Raw genomic sequence first — 22,988 nt, 5'->3', positions numbered from 1 at the left:
ATAGAAAAGTTGAAGTCATCACGTTTATCATTTTGTTGTTAGATTACCATAAACGTCTTCTTAAAAGTTAAATATCCAAATATGAGACAGATGTGTGAGACTCTGTTGTATCTTTTATTTCAAGTTCACTGAGATATATCGAGTCGACCTATGAATCGAAGTAACTATTGTTAATTGATAATACGTCGTCGACATATCTAAATGTCGAGTTGAAGGCCAAAACAGGTGTCTTCTTCTCATGTATAAGTTTTTGAATAAATTCTGCTTCATATGAATACAAAAATGGGTCTGCTAATAACGGGGTAAATCTAATTTCATTGACAAATCCAGTTAACATATGGTTTACAAACAGGATTTCATGTCATAAATATTAGTATATATTCAGACCAAGAATTGTGCTCAAATGCTGAGATCTTGAGTGGGATTTAGAATTATTTAGCTTCAACAGATTTTGGATTTAATAAACTCACTCAAAATCTGCGATTGCATCATCCAAAGACCTGTATTCTTCATTGATTTTTATGACACATCAATCCAAAAAAAATCATTTGTTCCTAGTGATGATGGCTTAAAGTAATCTTTCAAGTAATATAGAAGTAGACAACTTACAACTACCAAATTATACACTGGCAACTTATAGCAGCACTTTAATATTATCATGTTGCTTTACAAAAAAACCCTTACAATGTCCAACAATTGTTTCATTTTTAAATTTTTTTTAGTCTCATTTGACTGTTTACTGAATTGTAGCGCTCTAATTTTTAAAAATTTGAGGGCACGTATAAAGGATTTAGAGAAAAATGAAATACAATAGAAGATAATTCCACTTAATGATGGACTTGACTTTGCCTGCTTATCCTCTGTGACATGGAACAAGATTGTTCGATAAGAAAACCTGTTTAAGCAGCCTTGATGAACTTTGTAGAATTTTAATCCCATATCACTTAATGAAGCAATGCTCAAAAGCCATGTAATTTGGAAATGCTTATAAAAATAATTGATGAAAGCTTTTTGCCGAGTGTAATCTGCAGTTATCCGCCATTTTGTCTTTGTTTTTCCACATTTGGTGGACGAGAGAGTCATTAGGCATAATCCTCGGGTTCGGGGTTCCATCAGATGGTTTTGGTTGATATGTGGATTCGTTGCATTAGTGATGACCTCATGTTACCTCCATTGATAATGGTGTCTTTGTCAAGCGTTTTGTTGTTTTTTTTTTCAATTTGTGTTCAGTATCCAACATATTGGAATACATATTTACATATACCATAATTTTCAGCCAAATACGTTTGTGTACATATCGTGTTAATTGAAACTATGTTTTAATTTGCAAATCCCCAAAGAATATTTATATAGATCAGGGAGTATCAGAAATGAGTTAGAAAACGTATTCTTATTCGTCTTATTATTAATTATTTCGTTATGTAAAGTTATGGAAGATCCATAGTGAGTAGTACGAAATAAATATGGTTATAGGTAAATACAATTAGAGCAAGAAAATAGAATATAAATTAAACACACTATTTAGCTGAAGTAAAGGATGAAATTTAAATTTAGACTACAGAAATAGAATGCCAAGTTTAAAAATAAAAAACAGAAAATTATAATGATATCAATATTTTAATGATATCAAAACTTGCGTATTTTGTAAAGTTTTTTTTAAGTAGATCAAAAGAATGAAACGGATACATGTTCTTGATAAATATTTGTGCTCGAACAGAATTAACTAATTTTCCATATTCTTATTTTAATTTCATTATGTGTGCTTGCGTTATTTTAATTTTTTAATTTCTATGCATGAAAAATATATATATGATTTAAGATGTGTGTCTAAAGCAATGAATAACTTGAGTTTGTGATTGTTCTTACTAATTCTTGCATTATTAATGACTTGTCATTGATATCATAGATACTGGAGGTAGATAATAGGGACATTACAAGCTTCAGGGCATGCTTATCAGCTAATGTTACACGGACTTGATGTCCGGAACTATTTGATAAAAATAATCTTTACTTTCTCACCAAAAAAATTATTCTCTCATAGTTTATACTTCCATACATTTTAAAACCATCCTTCTTTATTTTCTACTTTTTTTTGGGAAGAAGATACCATTTCATTCTCCTTGATTTGACTTTGTGTCGATCTTAGATCAGAACCATTTACCGAAAACCAGATTCATAATTGATGATTTGTGTGATTGATAGGATCTTTGTCAAGGTAAATCAAATGTTGTCAACTTTAATACCGAACAAATAGGCATCTATAAATATTTTACAGTTACAACCCATCCCGTATATCAAGGGAGAAGTTTAAAGTTAGCGATAAGCTATATCGCGTTTGATATCTCCGATTTAGGAAATATTCTGAGAATACTATTCCCCGATGTCTTGTAAAGAACTGTTTCTCCAAATGTATGCATTTTTAATTCTGTTTTCATCTCTGAATTAAAGTTTGTTCATTCTGCAATACGATTTATTTTGCAGATATAAAATTCTTTTTGATCATCTATTTATTAAACAGACCTCGTATTTTGAAAATATATGTTACTGGATTTGTATTTAAAAAAACCCAATTAATTCAAGTTTTTAATCATTTGAAATGCATAGTAATTACAGATAAAACAATAAACAATAATTTGATATGAAATCTTGCGTTACTGAAAAGGAGAATGACAAATATCAGGAAAAAAACAAGGCAGCTCACTGTGATTAAAAGCAATCTTGAAATTAATATTTAAGTAGAAATCAAGCCGTTTCTTTGATGTCCTGGTACGAAAATTAATAAAGTTATCAGGCTCTATTTCAATATGAGTTGTTCTGGTGGAATTGTCCGGGGGATATGCCTTATTCATTATTCAGTGATGATTTATCACTGCGAATGCTCTACCTCTGATTACGTTATATTTCTTCATATCCAAAACATGGCTTCCATTCCGCTTTAGTTGGTTTACTTCAGTTTTGGCTCGCTGTTTGTAGAGTTTAAGTGAACGTCTGGAATAAAAAAAAGGGATTTTTACATTAATAGTCTTCTGGTTGACAAATTAAGTCATGCATTATTTAGAAATTTTATAATGTTGTTTGGAAGGTATTTTTGATAGTTATTAAGAGTCCATCATTCACATTAAACAAAATAAAAACAAAGACGGAAGTGTTTGTTCATTATTAAAATTTCATGGAGTAGAAATGAATATGTTCTCTAGAGAAAACGATTAATTAATTTGATTGATGAAGAGCAGAAAAGCAAAGGAAAAGATAATGTGCTGGGACGATTCTATATGACATTGGAAAAGTATTTCAATAGTCATATAACGAAAAATTTCCATCGACAATTACTGAAAAATCAGAAAATGCCGGGTACTGCGTAGCACTCGGAATTCAACAGTAAATTGCACTTTAAGCAGCCATTCACGCAAGGAAATTACGTCTTATCAAAGCTTTTATCTGCAAAAAGAAATATTCAATGTTTGATGTTTGGTAAACAATTGCATCTTCTAAGGTGAAACAAAACCGGAGTAGAACTTCAAAAACATTGTTTTTATAAATGGCATGAATGTTGCTTCGAATATTTTACAAATATCTTGATATGTGTGTAGCTATGGGATACACTGAAGAAAAGAAAATATGTTTTCAGAATATCAAGTTTTACATATACAAAAACTAACATTGTTGGTAAATAAAAGGAAACATATATGCCTTTCTTCCTCTGGTTTTAATTGTGAAATTGGTGAAATGGAATTGTTGAAATATAAATGAATTATTTAAATAATGAAACATATTTATGTGAAAAACTGAAAGTAATATCCTTTTTACATGGACTTCTCAAAATATAATCTGAAGTATTGTTAGTATTTGTTTGTTTGTTGTTTTGCTGTTTTGTTTTTAACAAAATATTAATATTTTACAAAGATCTACAAATTGTTTGATATTCAAAAGTAAACATTTTAGATTACATGTATTTCTTAAAAAATATTTTATAGTCTTTAACTGATAAAGGACTCGTGTTCGAGATTTTATTTATGTTCAAGATAGAATTGAATGTGTGTCACAGAATAATATGATATCATTAAGAAGAAAATTTGTATCATACCTGTGAAGGAAGAGGTGGGGAATTCACCTTCATGAGCTGAAAGAAGGTAAACGTTTCGAGAGATTACTTTTTATTGTAAATCTGAGACTCCTTTTAATTGAAATTAATTTACTTCTTTGACGATAAACAAAGATTATTATATGACACTGACAAAACTTTATTCTCATAAAACTGGTAACAGTCGTAGAGAAAAATAAATATTGCAATATATATAATGCACATTGCGTGGCAGAATGAACCAGGAGAGCGATAATCTTTTGTATAAATTTACGTAGATTTATCAACTGTTTCTTTTTGTATCTTTGAACATATTCTCTTTGTATACATTCGGGTTCACAATATAATAATTAGATAAATACTAGTATAATGACCTTCCTTGTTTTAATATTACACCAGTTCAATTGAATAAGTAATGAAACTCTGCACCAATTTCTTTACAATTACACAAGTTAAATTAAGTCAAATGCTGACTGGCGTCTTTCATACAAGTCATTATTTATACACTGAATTTTCTACGGTTTTTCCCGATCATGACAAGGAGCACACGGCGGTTGTGACCGGACGACAGAGGATGCTCACTCCTCCATGGTACCTGATCCCACCTCTGATGTTTTAGAGGTCCGTGTTAGCTCTGCTCCTGATTTGTATTGTTTGAATGGACCTTTGAGCTTGAATACTGTTCGTTTTCTCCATATTTCATTTATTTAATCTTAATTCTGTAGGAATATCGTTCCATTTCCCTATTTTAATAGGGAGCCTAGCACTACCTGTTCCAGATTTACAAAAACTCTTAAGAAATTTCACTGGTAAAATATCAAAATATTTTCCAAAGGATAATGTACTCTTGAACAATTTATGATTGAGTGCTTTAGGTGTATTAGATATTTCAATATACCTTGATTACTTAAATTTATCATTAAGAATATGATATACTTTTCTTTTTTTTTTAAACATTTACCTTATTACTTTTCCACATACATGATAAACTACGCTCGTATAAGTATGTTTAAGATGTTTTTGTTTTACTTTTTTGATGTTCCTGCGTGGGATGATGAGTGTAGGGATGGTTGGGGTGGGAAATACGTATGAAGGAAGAAAACACAATTTAATCAATGTTAGACAATGGTTTTTCCCCCAGTTTTTTTTGGTATAGTTGATAATTGAACTTTGCTTTATGAAAAAAGACACTACTTAATTGTTTTTTTTAAAGACGTGATACGTTTACTTGCCAGACTGATAAAAATGCACCTAAACTAAAATCTAAAATTTATCGATGTAAGATACATAAAGATTGATTTTAATGATTGTTTTTTTACAATAAAAGTTTTACTGGTCCTTATGTAAAATGATTAGTCACTACTTTTCCTGTATTCCTAAATCCCTAAAATATATTGTGTATGTTTGACGGTTTGTGAAATGTTCTGTGATCTTATTTGAATTATTAAGCATGCTAAAGACAACGTAAAGAAAGTCAATAATACTTTTACTCTCTTAAATGATGTTACTGGGGAAGTTTTGCTTGTTTGTACAAAAATAACAATGAAAGGTTACAATTGTCATTTTGTAACATTTTGAATTTACCGGATGGTAGGAAATACAAAATTTACAGTTGTCAGATTGTAAATTTTGTATTTACTGCCACCCGGTAAATTTAAAAATTACAATATGTTACAATTAATGTAAACTATATCAACATATCAAATGTCTCTCTTTTGACACCAGCTAAGAATCTTAAATAATGAATATAAATTTCATATTTTTGAAAACAGTAACAGAATAAATATATACAGTATTTATCATGTATATGCATGTTTCGGAAAATATAAATATTAAAGAAATGTATAAATGCATGTATAAAAATGTACTATTACATGTACATGTATATGCTTTTTAAAATATCATTGAAACTGGACACAATGTAGCCTGATTCTGGCTCTGCATTAATTTTTATAAAAGAAATCAATTTCCTTTGTGATTAAATGTTTAAATTGTACTTTTTTAATGTTAAAATGCCTTTCTGGGCATTTGATTGGTCAATAGAATATCCTTGTTTTGTATGCATTTTGTGTTTGTTTGTTTCTGGACAGGAATGAAAATAACTCAAATTTATTTCGATTTACATCTTGTATTTTTCTTTCATTTTGCTGAATGTCGTATAGAAGTAAAAAAAAAAAATCAACTGAATCCAACAATCTCAACAATCAGTCTATTAACATACCCTAAAATGATCAATAGTTTGATAGAAATATACGTCAATTGGGTATCAGTTCAAAAATGTAAGCACCTTACAAAGTTTAACAAATATAAGTTTTTTTTACTGATAAAACGAAGTACTATTCGTTTACAAAAAACTAAAAAAAAATATACATTCATCCATTGTGCATTTGTTGAAATATGTATTCACTTACCTTTTAGTTAATACTATATATTTAGTGGCTTATCAAGATGATGCGGGAATAGTCCCCTACTCTGAAAGCTAATTATCATAAACAGCACACAATACGGCTTAAAATGCATTACGGAGCATTTATTTGCTTCTACCGTCAAATGAACTAATTTGTTCTGTGGTCAAAAACAGAAATGTGTGTAATTACAACAAGTACAAATCGTATAAGCAAAGATTGATTGGGGTAGGGTAATTATACATCGGCAATGTTGGTTTTGAAAGCTCTATAGAAAACACGACTACAAATGGATTTCAAATCCGCCTCTAATCACGTTCAACTCTCGCGAGATTTTCCATCAGAAGATAGCATGATGGGGAATATAAAGACACGACGAAGGCTTGATTTGTGCCGAAAAATCTTTCTTCATGTGAACGGGATGGATTCCTGTAAACCCGTATTCATCTAACGAATTCACCAGGGACCCGTTCCTAGTCGTGTCTCCACTTCAAATGTCGCGTGCAGAAATAGAATTACAAGTAAAAAGAAAATTATCCTGTAGTGGATTTATTATTTGACACAAGTATTTATACAAACTTCTATCACACGAGATTTGGTATCAAGAAAGTCAATTATGTACCTTCTGAAAATACCAGCTTGTTCAATTTCAGTTTCTTAAAACACAAATACTCAGAGAGAGAGAGAGAGAGAGAGAGAGAGAGAGAGAGAGAGAGAAGGCTGTATCAAATATTTTCTTTCATCGTTATGTTCTTTTATCGATCAAGTTAAAATTGATGGTTGTTTTAAATTAATTTTTCCCAATTTCCCAAGACATGTTTTTTAAAATATTAGAAAAATTCTACGTATTTTTGTAAATACAGTTTACAATATTTTTCTAAAGGTTTTTAAAAAACTAAGAATTTATATTGTCTAGAATTATTAAAAGAGATTTATAGTTATCAGCAGTGAAAATGGAAATTAACAAATTTTAGACTAAAGCACACTGCGTGTCTTGTCAAATATATACAGACTCCATAAGAGTAAACATAATCATAAGGGAGACACCAAATATAAAAATGATAAAAACAATACTTATTATTAACAGGAAGGTAAAAGTATATTTATTTTTAAGCTGCAGTAAAATTTTTACTTTACATAAAATAAACTTAGACCAATTTCATGCCTTAAACTAATCTTTCTTCAGTCCATATTAAACAGAATGGGTCCCGTTTTACAAAAGAACTCACGACTAAGACCGAAGTATGTTTTTGTGAATAATTTTCTTCTTTGTATTAATTTGAAAAAGTATATAATTTATTTTTTAATTTAAACATATTTAAGAGCAATTGTAATTAAAAGAAAACTGGTGCGCAAGATGTTAAAACAACTAAACTTGTTGGTCTTAGTCGTAAGTTCTTTTCCTGTGTATAATGAAATAAAGCAGAATGAAAAGATATACAGTCCGTAACTTTGCGTCAATCGAGAAGAGTATATTTGTCACACATGTTTTTTTTTATCTAACTGAAAGTTAAGATGATTCTTGAGATTACAATTTTTTTTAAATGTTTAGACCTAACAAGAAAAAGAGGACGTAAAGTTATAAAATATGCAGTTTTACGACATAGGTTTTGCAATGCATATGATCAAACCAGTGCAAAAGCATAAGCAGAATCAACCGTGGAGAAATAAAGTTGGTGATGAAATGTGAAGATAAAACGGTGATCATTCTCAAAAGGTCCATTTAAACAACACAAATCATGAGAAGAGCCAATACAGGCCTCTGAAAAATAGAGGTAGGAACAGGTGCCATGATGGAGTAAGCATCCCCTGCCGACCGGTCACACTCGACGTGTGCTCCTTGTCATGATCGGGTAAATGAAAAAATCCGTAAACAATTCAGTTTGAAAATGATGGCCTAACAATTTGTATGAAAGACATTAGTCAATATCCGTCTTAACGACAGACTGTTTTGCAAACAAGGTCATTGTATCGACCATAGAATGTTGACCTTAAAAAGGGATTCTTGACATCCTTCTCTCATCAATTTATTTGTCAATAGCCTGCCTCGTTTTAGAAATTGTTCCTACCTACGTAGAAAATGCTCCTGCATATCGAATCGGCTGGAAGACATAAACTCTATATGCAGGTGATTATAGTCACATTGTTACATAAATAAGGGAAACTGACGATAGAAAAGTTGAAGTCATCACGTTTATCCTAAAGTTTAGTTGTCAGTTTGCCACCAATGTCTTCCTCTTGTAAAACATCCAAATATGGAACAGATGTATCGGACTCTGTTGTGTTTTTTATTTCGAGTTCAAGGGGGTTTATCGAGTCAACGAAGCAATGCAATTGGATATTGTTAATTGATAAAACGCCGTCGATACATCCAAATCAGAATATCCAAATGCCGAATTGAAGGCCACAGGAAAAGACTTCTTCTTTTCATGTAGAAGTTTAAAAAAAATCCGATTGATATGAATACAAAAATAACGGGGTACATTTATTACCCATTGGAAATTCCAATAGATTGTTGAAAGACCTGGTCTCGATCGGAAAACTACAAAGATATTGTCAATGAGAAACTCAAGGACCTTGAGATTGATATCAACTTCACAGTAATTATGTGTAGAATCAGAATGTTTTGTTTTGTTTTTTTTTAAAAATTGCAGATGACCAATGACAAGGTACTCCTGAAGTTTCCTTCACTGCTGTTTATATTTTCGTGATGAGTAAAGAAGGAAGCTTGGTAGAACATTTACTAGAAGCCGATATGCAAGTTTTTTATGAATATAATTTTATAGATTTCATGCAACACACAGGCTTGGTCTTTTTTTTTTTTTATAACGAACAGTAATCAAGCTCAAAAGTCATTAAAACAATACAAATCGAGAGCAGAGCAAACACGGACCTCTAAAAACAGAGGTGGGATAAGGTGCCATGGAGGAGTAAGCATCCCCTGTCGACCTATCACACCCGCCGTGTGCTCTTTGACACGATCGGGCAAACAGAAAAATCCGTACACAATTCAGTGTTTAAATAATGGAGTAACAATTAGTATGAAAAACGACAATTCAGCAAAAAAAATATAGGTCTGAGATCATCTCAAATATACATGTACATGTACGTTGTTAATCAGTACACAATTTAACTTAATTTCATGCTTGAGGCTACGGTTGTTTATGACAACCTTAATTATGACATCACTTTCTTAATGTCACAGCATTTATATTTTAAAACATAAATTGCAATTACGTAAGTATACTGTCATTTTATGTTTTAAACATACATTGTATTATAAGAAAATTTAATTCATTTATTATTTTTTTCTTTGATTATGTTTATCAAGCCAGACATTTTTTGATTTAAGAAAGAACAAATATAAACAAAACAAAACACAGCCACAAACACACAAAACAAACCAGCAAAAAAGAAACAAAAACAAAACTTTTTCGGGGGTAAGGGGTTGGGGTAATGCACACTTATGAAGTACCAGCCGATTTCCTCCATATGCATAATCATAAAATCCTACAAAGTACCATGTTACCTTGGAGGGTACTATTCCGTTTATTATAGATTTTAGACTTTGAAAATCCTAAAAATGAAGAGGTATCCGATCCCACCTACTCCTCTCCTTCAAGCGCGATCCTAAATATTACACAAAACATTGCGATTATATGCGAAACATTCACTACAAATAAATTTTTTGCTATTCTAAGGGTTCAACGGGAAATTCGAGACCTTCCTCTTTAAAGTGTTTCATCTTTTGTACAGACTGTCCATTTGAAATTAAAGATATTAATGTAAACATGTTAATCTAAAGAATAAAAATGAATTAAGTGTAAATTTTTTTATTGAATTCATCATAGTTGTGAATATCAATTTATTAATATGTGTATTTATGTTGTTGAATTTAGAACCGGTTTCATGGTCAAAATTCCACGACGCGGCTCAATCTTCAACAACCTAGGGTCTAAATTCGGTACCTTTAATATCAATATTCAATGTGGAAAAATGACCCCCCCCCCCCCCCGGATCAAAACTCTATGTTACACAACCCATAGTTACTTATTCAAAGATATAAAAAATAAGGAATCATAGTTCCTTATTTAAAGATATTAAGAGACAACGGACCTATAGTTCTTCAAAAGTTAATTGAGGTGAATGAACCTGGGCAAAATTGTGATTCTTCTAATAAAATATGCAAAATTATAAACCACTGTAGTCAAAGAATTATTGCAACAAATTGTATAAGCGACGTCCACAAGATTGAGGTAAATTGTCATAAAAACTAACAATATAACTTCAATATTTCGTAATAACTTTTCAATCGCCGTTGCACGTGCTCTGATTAAATTTCTTTCACAGCACGTGCGAGTCAGGGAATGATCTTTGTCTCAGCACGCGATTCAGTGGGAAATATTGATAAAATGTTCGTAAATCCAAGAAAATATTCATCAATTGATAAAATTGAATTGAATACACGTTTCCAGGGCAATTAAGTAGAAAATAATCAGAAACAACCCATATTTGAGCGTCCTTCCGAGTAATTTGTAACAGTTTAAAGCGTAATGTAGCTTCTTTTCTCATTTATTCACGAGACTTTTTTTCTATACTCTGTGAGAAAGAAACAAATTTGGTTCGAAAAACTGAAATATCAGTTTCTATAAGCATGAACATTGAAGAAAAATCGAAAACTCATTAGCCAAGTGCTGAATTTTAGATTTTAAAAAAGAATTTCATTTCGACTCTGAAAAATGAAGGAACCTTACTAGAACATAATACACAGTAATTTACATCCATAAATTTCTCCTAATTAGAACGCTCTTGGCAATATTTTCCGACGATACTACATCAAAAGCGGTAATAACCATACTCGACTATTGTCCAAAAAAAGATATCCATCCACTTGAGCCATTTGATGATTAAAAAGATAACATGATTCGAGACCCAGTGAAATACAGAAAAGTGAAAAGTAATGACAACGGGACATGCTTCAATGACAGGAATACTGACTCCAAATTAATAACTTAATTGACAACCTTATTCCGGAATTGCGTGGTGTTACCATCACGGAATGATGATTATTGTTTCCTCATTTCGGAAAGTGTATATTTCCTGCAATAAAATACTGGTGTTTAACTATTGATCATTGACAAAGACATCAGCCTCCCTATTAATGAAATTGAAAGGATCTTTATCTGCGAAGAGATAATTAGGGGCAGTAAAATTTCCTATCTGAATATAAAACTTATATACAAGCAGTTCTCATCAATCATTTTTGATGAAGAAAATTCTTGTATTTACTAAAAAAAATCTTGTATTCTAATCTTAAATTTGTAGTTAACTTTCTATATAGAAATTCTGCACAGAATCATTGACATAGTGCGACTATGCTTTATTTCTTTTTTGTTGGGAGATGAATCACAAAATGTTGAATCAATAAATATATTTTTCAATCGGTACAAAAATTTACAAGAGATTCTGGTAGATTTATTTAATTATTACAGCCTAACGCTAGAACTCTAATAAGTTATAAATTTTACAAGTACTGAATATGTATAAAACTGGCCTGTTTGTATATCAAATATTTTTTTTTCTATAGACATCGACAGGTGGTTGTAACCATTTAAGGTGAGAATCTCGTATGTTTAATATTTATACAATAAAATATGTTAAAATCACAAATCTAAAATGCTAATCCTCGGTTTTTATTATCAAACAAACAATTGTTTGATGGTTTTCAGATACTTTTATAAAGAATCTCTGTTCTAATATTTAAGATTATACAGATTATCACAATATCAGCTTGTTCAGTGCGGTTGTGATTGATAAAAAAACACACCAAATAAACAACCATTTGAATTTTATATATCCTATCAGATGTAAGATGTAGGTTACTTTTAATGACTGATTTACAATGAATTCGTAACTGGTCCCTTATGTAACCTTTTTAGTCACTACCTTTCCTGTATTCCTACAACACTTTTTACATGTAGCAAGTGTATATTTATTTGATGGTCTGAAATATTATATTACTCTTTTTAATCAACTATTAAGCATGTCCAAGACAAACGCAAACATTGAACATTCAAAGTATACATTCTTTTTGTATCTTTCTATAGATAAGGAATGAAAAGAACAGAAATTCATTTTGATTTACAGCTTGTATTAATTTTTAATTTTTTTTTTTTCATATAACAAATCTGGAATAGGAGTAAAAGAATCGCCTTAATCTATCACACTGAACATATAGCTATTATTCTCTAAACATAAAAACATACCCTAAAATGGGTAATCGGACAATAGTTTGGACTAAAGCAGTATCAATACCAATAAGTAAAATTATCTTATAACGTTTTTTAAACTAATAAATTAATTTGAAGTACTGTTCGTTAAAAAAAAGCTTTAAAATAGAAAGAAAAAAGGAAGGATTATATTCATCTTTTATACATTTGCAAAATATGCATTCACTTACCATATATTTCACGGCTTATGAAGATGATAGGGAAATGTTCCCGAACTCTGAAGGCTAATTTATATATATTCTATTTTAATTTATTACCTTTTTGTTAAATCTGAAAAACACCGAATACTCGAATCTTAAATTCAAATTCGAATATTAACTTATCGAATGAATATTCGAATGTTCGAATATTCGTTGACATCCTTAGTAATATATAAATAAAAATATTCATATTTTTGTTTTAGCCTTACGAAAAAATGTTATTATAAACTTTTTTTTTTTAAATTATACTGTAGTAAGAACGTTCGTTATATGCTTTTAAATCACACTGTTGACTGTTTTTGTCTGTTTTAGAAATTTAGGCACAATGTCTGTATCCATTCTCTCTTTTGAGCTTGATACTATAAGCTCTATTAAAACAAGTTATATACTAGTGTCTAACAAACTTTCAGTTCTTGAATATTTCATAAAATTCTAGCCGTTACTCTAAAAACATATACATATAAGTAACTTATCTTAAAAAGGCTTATTTATCTTACAAAAGAGTTTAGATAATAATGCAACGTGTAATACAACGTTTTAACTGAATTCTTGAAGCAGCGTCTGAATATCTGGCATGCAAGTTTGCCAAAAAAAAAAGTTGTAATTTTAAAGTAACTTTTGTGACCACATAAAGAAAACAGAAATCCACCTGATACTGGTCAATGATTCTTTTTTATTGAAATAAAATCCATAAATCACTTCAATTTCTTTATATTTACAATTATTTATGCAGCTACAATTTGTTTCTTTTAGATGTCATTATTTTCAACAGAGAGTTTTTTAAGATCATGGGAAACATTGATATTATTTCTAAATTATATCAACAGATTTAGTTTAGATGTAATCTTGATTAAACATCAACGTTCTCTGCTGGGTTCTACTATTTCACGCTCTGGACTTTCTGTGAGGAAATTCATTCTTGCGTGACTGATGTGAAAAGAGGACTTGAAGATTTGATATCTTCTGGCAGCCTGTGATGGAAACTGGTTTAATGGATAAAATGATAGAGACCAAATTTCATTTTTAACCATGTACACGGCAAATGAACCATCACTCTACGGAATCATGTTTTGCTGTAATAAATGTAAATCTCTTCCCCCTTCTTTTTACCATGTAAATAAGACGATATAAAACTGAGAATATATAAGCTGAATATGTTAATATTATTAAAAAAAAAAATTAATGCTAAAAACCACATATGTATATATTTACCCATATTTACATGTATATTGAATTTACAGAACAATGTTTTAGATATATGACATTAAAAAAATCACTTCAATAGAATAAGGAATTTTTACAGGAAATTGTGAACATACATTGTATAAAAAAAAATTCTAAACTGTTTTTAAAATTTATTTTATAATTCATATTAAATATATAATTATACAGTTATAATGTAAAAAGAATTGCAATCGCAATCATTTACAGATTAAGAGGTATAATTTTTATTGTTTCATTTTTTAGCTTGATCGTATCTGAATACTTTGTCCAATGGGATAATAAAAATAGATCGAATTTAATAATGACATGCAAATCATTTATTTTTTCATGTTTCGGTGAAAAAATACCTTGATGTCTTAATTAAGAACCAATTCTATTTATCAAAATGTTTTTAAATGTAAAATCTCTTATTTCTTAATAAATAATAGAGTGAAAATAAACCAATCATACAATTTAAGTTAATGATACATAGAATGTAAGAGAGAAAGCGATGTCTACTTTTATTAACAGACAATACATTTGGTATTCTATTTTCACCTTATGCGATATTCGAGTAAATACTTGAAAGCGTATAATGTATCTATAAAGATTATAGAGAGAAGAATATATATGCATGAAATATATGAAGATAACGAACAGTATTCAGGCTCAAAAGTCCATCAAACAATACAAAATAGGAGCAGAGCAAACACGGACCTCCAAACATCAGAGGTGGGACCAGGTGCCATGGAGGAGTGAGCATCCCCTGCCGACCGGTCACACCCGCCGTGTGCTCCTTGTCATGATCGGGAAATAACGGAAAAATCCGTCGACAATTCAGTGTGTAAATAATGGCCTAACAATTAGTGTGAAAAACGTCAGTCAGCATTTGACTCAATGATAAATTGTATTTGCTGACTAGGTCATATAATGTATCTATAAAGATTATAGAGAGAAGAATATATATATATATATATATATATATATATATATATATATATATATATATATATATATATATATATATATATATATATATATATATATATACTATCCTTTTGACCTTTATGTTCTATACATATAAAATATGTTCAATTCAATTCAAGAATTTACAAATAATAATAATACTTGACTTTTGAAATAAGTAAGCTTGAATGAAAATTGCTAGATTTGTTTCATAAAAAGAACCAAGAAAAAACGTCCTGTGATGAAACTACAGAGAGGTTACAACCTTTTCTTATACTTACTGAGCAAGAACACAAAATTTCAGAGCGAAGAAAAGCAGCTATTTGAGGAAAATAGAAGTAAAAATAAAATCTAAGTGACGACCTACCTGGTATGAGAACTTGGTTTTAGAACAAACAAGCAATGCACGAGATTATGTAAAAAAAAAAATTACAAAACAAGGAAAGAAGAAAAATAAAAATATAGTGGAGAAATATTGAAATTTAAACAGCAAAACTTAGAAATAGATGAAACCAGTGGCGATTGTGTAATTGATTCTTCCCCTCTAGACATCACCATCAGCCAAGCAATCAATCATATTCGATATTGATGTCACACAACCATTAGCTCTATGAAATTATATACCCATGTCCATATGCTAGTGACGATTTGGCTACAAATGGAAGTCATGCATCGACTGGAAAAATGATCTTGATTTGTTTCAAAACTTTTCTCGCTGCATAGAAACAGAGGACCGGACTGTAGAAAGCCGTAAATTCTACTCTTATGCATCCATTTAACGGATTAGTTTCTTACAACATTGTCAGTTAATGATCTCAAAAGAGGGACTCTAATTAAGAGCGGATGCTAAACCTAGATTAATAACCAAACATGAATATTTCAGTACCACTCTTATAGATGTCATGCTCAAATGGCTCCCATGGGAAGCGGTCTTGTAATTCAAATATCAACTCTCAATTATAATGTTTGCATTTAGTGTTTTTTTCTCTGAACCATTTTCCCCGGCTATAATTCAAACGATCACTAGCATTCTATCTCTCTAATGAAATAGGACCGAAGCCAAAAGGAAATTAAATAGAAAGAAATGACGTCATCATCTAGCACAATGCTACATATCATCCAATTGCAAAACTAACAGTTGAAGTTCATAAAATATTTAAAGCTCACTACTGGTATAATTCAGTTTTGTTTATCACCTGTCCCGTCAGGTACGGCAACAGGATTAAATGTCCATTGTAATCAGAAATTGTTCACTTTCGTGAGAAAGTCAATATTATAAATTAATTATTCTGGCCGCCCAATTTCCCTGTGAACATCTACGGTTGTAATAATCACGAACACGTTGCACAGTTTACATCATAGTGTCCAACATTTTAACGATGTTATTTTGTGAATCATTGTATTTAACTTGGAAAGGATCAAAGTCTCTTCCTTTACAATCAGTGACCTGTGACACAATTTAACTGCACCTGCAAAATCATTTGCAATATAATCTGTTCTTTAATATTCTTTTCGAAATATCCTGTGGATTTTACATTTCACGTAAGACTGCACAACACATAAAGTTTGCTTTAGAAATAAAATCGAATTGAGAGCAATTTATGAAACGAAAAGATTCTCTTTGTTTTCCCTACTTTATTTGACTTTTTTTATTCAAGTTTTATCTTGTGAAAGCGAGATGACTTTATCAAAAATGAGATGAAACGTGTTTTTCTTTCTTTTAATTTTTGAAATAAAAGGGTAATTATTTCGAGGGTAAAGATCGCCCATTTAAACAACAAAAACGCCACATTAACAATTTCAGTAAATCATGTGATATTCGTCTCATTAATATTATTTCATAAAAGAAGTTGAATATAACGGTCGGAAGAATATTTAATTCTCAAGATGCATGTATATTTGTATTGAACTTGATGACGCTTCAGATTTGGGCTCCATTTATATTAAAATATCATATTCTAATAACTGAAATGACAGATACATAACCATATTCCATCAATATAATTCTATGAACGAAATCTTAAAACGATTCCTTTAACCTCTTTTACTAAAGGGCCATGACACATATATCTAAATTAATTCATGTAAAAATTAATGTGTTCAGTTTTGTCTCTTAAAAGTAAAGAAGAAAAATGTTTGAATTGTTGATATCTGATAAATGAAAGGCATAAGATACCATTTTACAAAGCGCTTAAAACACTTACCTGCTTAGGATAAAAACCCCACTTTGTTTCTCACCGAGCTTGCATTAATTAATAAAACCTTATTTAAGTCCACTACAGCACTCATGTACATTTAAACTGACTTACTCTGCCGTTTTCCTGAAGCTTTTAATATACCAGCCAAAAACCCAAAAGAATTGTTAGGATTGCAAACCCGATCTGGAGCTATCATATCTATCCTCTTCGGCCCCATCTTGAAATCATACAAAAGCTTTTGCTGCGACATTCGGGGACCAGTTATCCAAACACATCACAGTCTCTGATTGTCTTTCAATTTGGGGTAACCCTAGTGAATTGTAGCCGTGACAGAAATTCCAGAAACGTGCCCTTAAAGTGCGCAAGCAAGCCCCCCAAAGGTTTTTATTTTTAGGATTTATGTTTGGTCCTCAATTATTATTTAGAAAGCTGACGTATTAATGGTTCTTTGGTCATAAAATATATTGCTTTAAGAATGGAAAAATCGAATATGCTTTAGTATAGAATAAATAATTAAAAAAAAAAAAAAATGACCGTTTCAAGAAAGGCTGAACTGGGAGTTTCTCTGGAAGACAAAAAACCTCCAAAATAAAATGTTTTTAATATATCAAAGTAGAAAAGAATCATATGATCAAAGTATTTTACTTTATCATAATTTTTAAGGAGAACCAATATCTTTGTTAAACGTCTTGAAATATATATGAATAAACATGAATTGACCTTATTATAGTTTTTAATAAGGCGAATAACAATGCTTTGGGCTGTGCAATAAATTGTCACATTTCCTTAATTGATTTTGGCATATTTGCATAAGAATCCTCCATGGTGCCAAGTGATTCTCTGATATCTGCAAAAACGTCATAAATTGGCAGTATTTCAAATTTCCAGGGAAATGAAATATACATTGGAGAGACGTGGTGTCATTATCAATTTGGCCAAGTTAATAACATGGCCATAGCTAGCATGTGAAGACCAAATATAGTCGATCCCTATTACCGCCTCCTTCTGAGTAGTCACGGAAACCTAACTGGAATCCACTCACAAATAATTAGAGTATTACATGTTATTAATATTTTGGAATATCTATTTAAGTATTTTATTTATATTATTTGAAACTTTGAATCAGTAACTAAAACGAATTATTTTTTTATATACATTGTATCTTTTTAAGCACGTCCCTTTTTTCTCACCGTGTTCCTATAATTTAATGGATTTTGGAATGAGAAGATACATAGATTAATATGTGTACAGAAAAATGTGAAAGACCAATCAATATGTTTCTTGGAAATTAATGATTATAGAAATATTTCATTGGAAAATGTAGGAAAAATTGATGTTTATAATTTTCTATGGACAAGATATTTTGTAATAAATCGTAAATTTCTACGTAAATAAAACTAATATATTTCCCTCTTTGTTTCATTTTTTTTTTAAAATAATCTATTATTATTATTATTATTATTATTATTATTATTATTATTATTATTATTGATTATGGTGCATGATGAGTAAAAAAAACTATTTTAAAAATAGGATTTGTTATACAAAAGTTCAACTTAACACGAAAATTACAAATGATAAAGGTGAAAATAACGAACAGTGATCGATCTTATGGACCCTACAAACAATACAGATTTGTGAAAGGGCAGTTCTAAGAGCACGGACCCCTGGAAATAAGATCATTTCATTTTTCAAATATATATATAGATTGTTTTTAGATAAACCTTCACAATCTCTACAGTGACCAGCAAAAAAGTATCTGAAGTGTAAAGGAGGATATATATGTCGATAAAATAATGAGTAAAAAGTTACGAAGAAAAAGTTCACTTCCCTCATATTTAACGTCATAAATTACACTCGTTGAATTCTGATAGAAACCTCTGTTGAAATACTAAAATGTGTTAGTGTACTAATGTTTTCTCCATATCCTTTTCTATCCGGACTTTGTGCATGTAATCATGGAAATAGAATATTAAACAATAATTTAAAAGAACTTATATAACCTCTCTATGTATCATATAAAACAATAAAATAGAATCAATTATATTTAACCTTTATGTTTCATATGGTATGATAAACAGCTTAAAAATTTTTTACTATTATAGCTTGTTTCAGAGTTTTTCAGCTTTGTTTTATTTTGAAGTGTTTGTTTTTTTAAAATTCAACTTACATTTTTTAAAAAAAAAAAAAAAATTATCATCATATCGGGCACACTGAACATGTACTCCTAGTTACCTAAATATCGCGCTAGAACCACCTTCATATCTATCTATCTATCTATCTATCTATCTATCTATCTATCTATCTATCTATCTATCTATCTATCTATCTATATATATATATATATATATATATATATATATATATATATATATATATATATATATATATATATATATATATATATAGATCATGTATAGCTAGTGGTGATATGATAAACTGTCTTGAAAATAAAGATGTAACTAGCTGTTCTTATACGAATCTTTTTTGTGTATATGACATTATTCATAACCATTTATTATCTTAAATAAATTTATACTATATGTGTCCTAATTTTTGAAGTCCACAGAAATTAAAATCTGTACAAGATCATTAATTTATCTAAGTAAACGACAAAACCATGAACGACTTTCATATCTGATTTGATCGTGTTCGCGCGGTAATTACATGTTTGCATGTTGATGGCTTAAAAAAGCTGCATTAGCATTATCTTTATGGTCCTACGTTTATTAAACAACAAACGCCCATGAGTATTGTTATAGTAGAACCCTTCATGTTTACCACGAGTTCTAGCAAATTAATGAATATACGCTGCAATTAGTTCAATATCTTTTTGTTAATTATTGAAGTCAATGGGTACAAAATTCGAAAGCATTACCTTAATTAATGATAACTCTAACATGTAGGCATTGCCATCTTTGGTTTCAGAGACTTGTGGGAATGAAATGAAGACGAATAAGAAAGTAGGGAAGAAGTCAGGGCACGATAAACAGTCTCTAGGAGAATACAAACATCTTTATTTGATGATGCTTGTCTGCGATATATGGCAGTATTTACGGTACTCCTCAGACCTAACGGTTTCAGTCCAGGGTCAGGGGTCTGTAAAATTGTAAATAATACCTTCTTTTTTATTGTCTATGAAAGTACATTTTCTTTTGTAACAATTTGATTATAGCTTGTACAAGATTTAGTGCCAATTACTCAGTTATGTCGCTATTGTATGAAACATGCAACAAATGGGATGTTTGTGAACATTTAAAAAAAAAGATAAGGTTTTTTTTTGTTTTTTGTTTTGTTGTTTTGTTAATTATGAAATAGTTCAGACTGTAGAAGTAAATATCTTCCTTATAAAGAAAATCATCAAGAAGCAAGCTTTGTTGTATATATTTACACTATTTTTAAACTCAAGAATACATGAAAACAAAATGTCGAAAAACCTCATGAAAGAATTTACATTACCCTCATTTATAAACGAAATAATAATTTAATTTAAAGTGTAAAATGAAATTTCTTGCATGCACAAATATTGAAAGCTTGATTTATATCCTACATAAAAAATAACCTCCAAATAAAATAATTGAAGAATTCTATTTAGTACATGTTTAAAGATCTGATAGAATGTCAGGTCCTGTAGAGCAAAGAAAGTAGTCCGTCGCGTAATGTGGATTCAAAGTGTAATAACTGAGTTACAAGTTATCAGTAAGTATCTAGATAAGATTTAAACTTTTAATGTAAGATATTTACTAGTTTCCTCCAACTGTAATCAGTCGACATCAATAATAAAAATTACACACAAATATTTTATGAGATTTTGTCTAGAGTTTTGAATGTTTTATCTCGATAAGGTCTCTAAAGAACACGATTTCCGGAATAGTTTATAGCTTGTTCTTAGCTTGTTATCTATATTAAAGAAGAGTTGTCAAAGTTATGATTGTTTTAAGTTTGGGTCAATATTGAACAAAGTGATAAGTTATTTTTCAAAATCATACAGCAAAGAATATGTGATTATGCGTTTACGTGCAACAACGTTTTTCTGGGGGTATCTAGCACAGTCTTTGAATACGTTCTAGATGGGTATGGTTTGCAGGCATACTTTTCAATGACAAAAGCTTGAAAAGCGGGGGTATACAGTGATGGGAGTGTCCTTCCGCACACCCTTTACACTTGGGGTAGACATCTATCCGCAACTTCTCTAGACCATTGAATAAAATTTAATAAAACTATTATAAATTGTTATTGTGTACCTCTTTTTGCGTTCTGATCGGACAGATATTTAGGGTTTCCCATTGCAAAACATGGACACTGTCATTCTTTCTATAATATTGGGGGTACCCATCTCCCATCCCCAACTCCTCCTATATCATTGAATGAAAATAGACAAGACTCTCACAGAATCTTTATGACATAGTACAATTGTACACCTACTAATATACGTTTTGATCGGACAGATATTTGGAGTTTCCATAGACATATATGGACACTGACATTTTTTCTACATAATATTGGAAATGCCCATCTCTTATTCCCAACTCCTCCTACACCATTGAATAAAATTTGAGACTTTAACAAAGTCTGACAATCTTTATTACATAGTGACATTTGGCACCTCTTATTTTGCATTTTGATCCAACAGATATCTGGGGCTTTTCATTGCAAAACATGGACACTACCATTCTTTCTATAATATTAGGGGTACCCATCTCTTCTCCTATGGCACTGAATAAGATTCAATGAGACTCTCACAGACACTTTATTACATTTGCCATTGTGCACCTCATATTTTGCATCTCGACTGGACAGATATTTGGTGTTTCATAGCAAAATATGGACTTGACCATTATACTCATATGGGAACGGGGTATCATTATGTGACCCGTGCTCGCAGTACTTGATTTTCTAAATTCTGATATAAGAAAATTCTAAATTAAAAAAATGGTATTATCATAGACCAAGTAGGTTTAAATCGTCCAATTAACTTAGTTCAAAAAGAGACTTATGTAACTTTGGGAAATTTTAAACCTCAGCCAGTTTTCTACGAAATAATGATGCAAATGATTAAATTAATCATTTGTTCATGCGCGGATCTAGAGAGGGTTGAACCCCTCCCCCTTCCCCCCGCCCTCAGACTTTTCAGTTATTAAATTTCTATGTGATCAAAAAATGACCTTGGAACCCACCCATCCCTGGAAACACGGACCCCTCGTAAAATGGTAAGGAGAGTCATGTATATGAAGAAAATTGACATATGTGGTGACGGTAGATGTAAATAATTTCAAGATGAATTTTTCATGTTGTTATTTTTAGAAACAAAAGATGTTTCAATAAAACAGAAAAATTTTAACAGGTGAAAAATATAGTATAAAAGTGATAGGACGGTTCACAATGAGTGGGATGTTTTGTTACATGTATTATCAATGTAACGCCACTCTACATTTAAATTTAATGTAAAGAACACTGAATATATATAACAGCATCTTCTTTTTTTTATAATATAAAGAGAGTTTAAAGTAAATTGATTGATTCCAAATCTGGATTTTATTAAAGAGAGATTATATCTAATGGTATTAAATCAATGTAATCTGCACTTTGTATTTTTCTTACATACCAAATATTGGACCCCTCTCTCGCTCTCATAGCTCAACTGC

The 22,988-nt window shown here is 30.3% G+C and overlaps 1 long non-coding RNA gene across 4 annotated transcripts; it reads right to left on the bottom strand.

The window, feature by feature from the left end:
* Positions 1–2,582: 2,582 nt before the first annotated feature.
* Positions 2,583–17,574, bottom strand: LOC133180002 (uncharacterized). 4 transcript variants are annotated; one of them, XR_009720238.1, is made up of 3 exons: positions 17,455–17,574; positions 4,085–4,120; positions 2,583–2,988 (listed from the first exon to the last, which is right to left on the bottom strand). It is a non-coding gene; the product is annotated as an uncharacterized LOC133180002 (long non-coding RNA). The 4 variants fall into 4 exon arrangements; XR_009720239.1 differs by lacking the exon at positions 17,455–17,574 and adding an exon at positions 17,350–17,394; XR_009720242.1 differs by lacking the exon at positions 17,455–17,574 and adding an exon at positions 11,511–11,589.
* Positions 17,575–22,988: the final 5,414 nt, after the last annotated feature.

The sequence above is a fragment of the Saccostrea echinata genome, unplaced genomic scaffold (assembly GCF_033153115.1).
Source record: "Saccostrea echinata isolate AGI-Se365-2 ecotype Australia unplaced genomic scaffold, CSIRO_AGI_Sech_v1 ptg000001l, whole genome shotgun sequence".
Classification (NCBI taxonomy): Eukaryota; Metazoa; Mollusca; class Bivalvia; order Ostreida; family Ostreidae; genus Saccostrea; species Saccostrea echinata.
The sequence above is the reverse complement of the archived record's forward strand: the minus strand, read 5'-3'. Positions and strand labels throughout refer to the sequence as shown.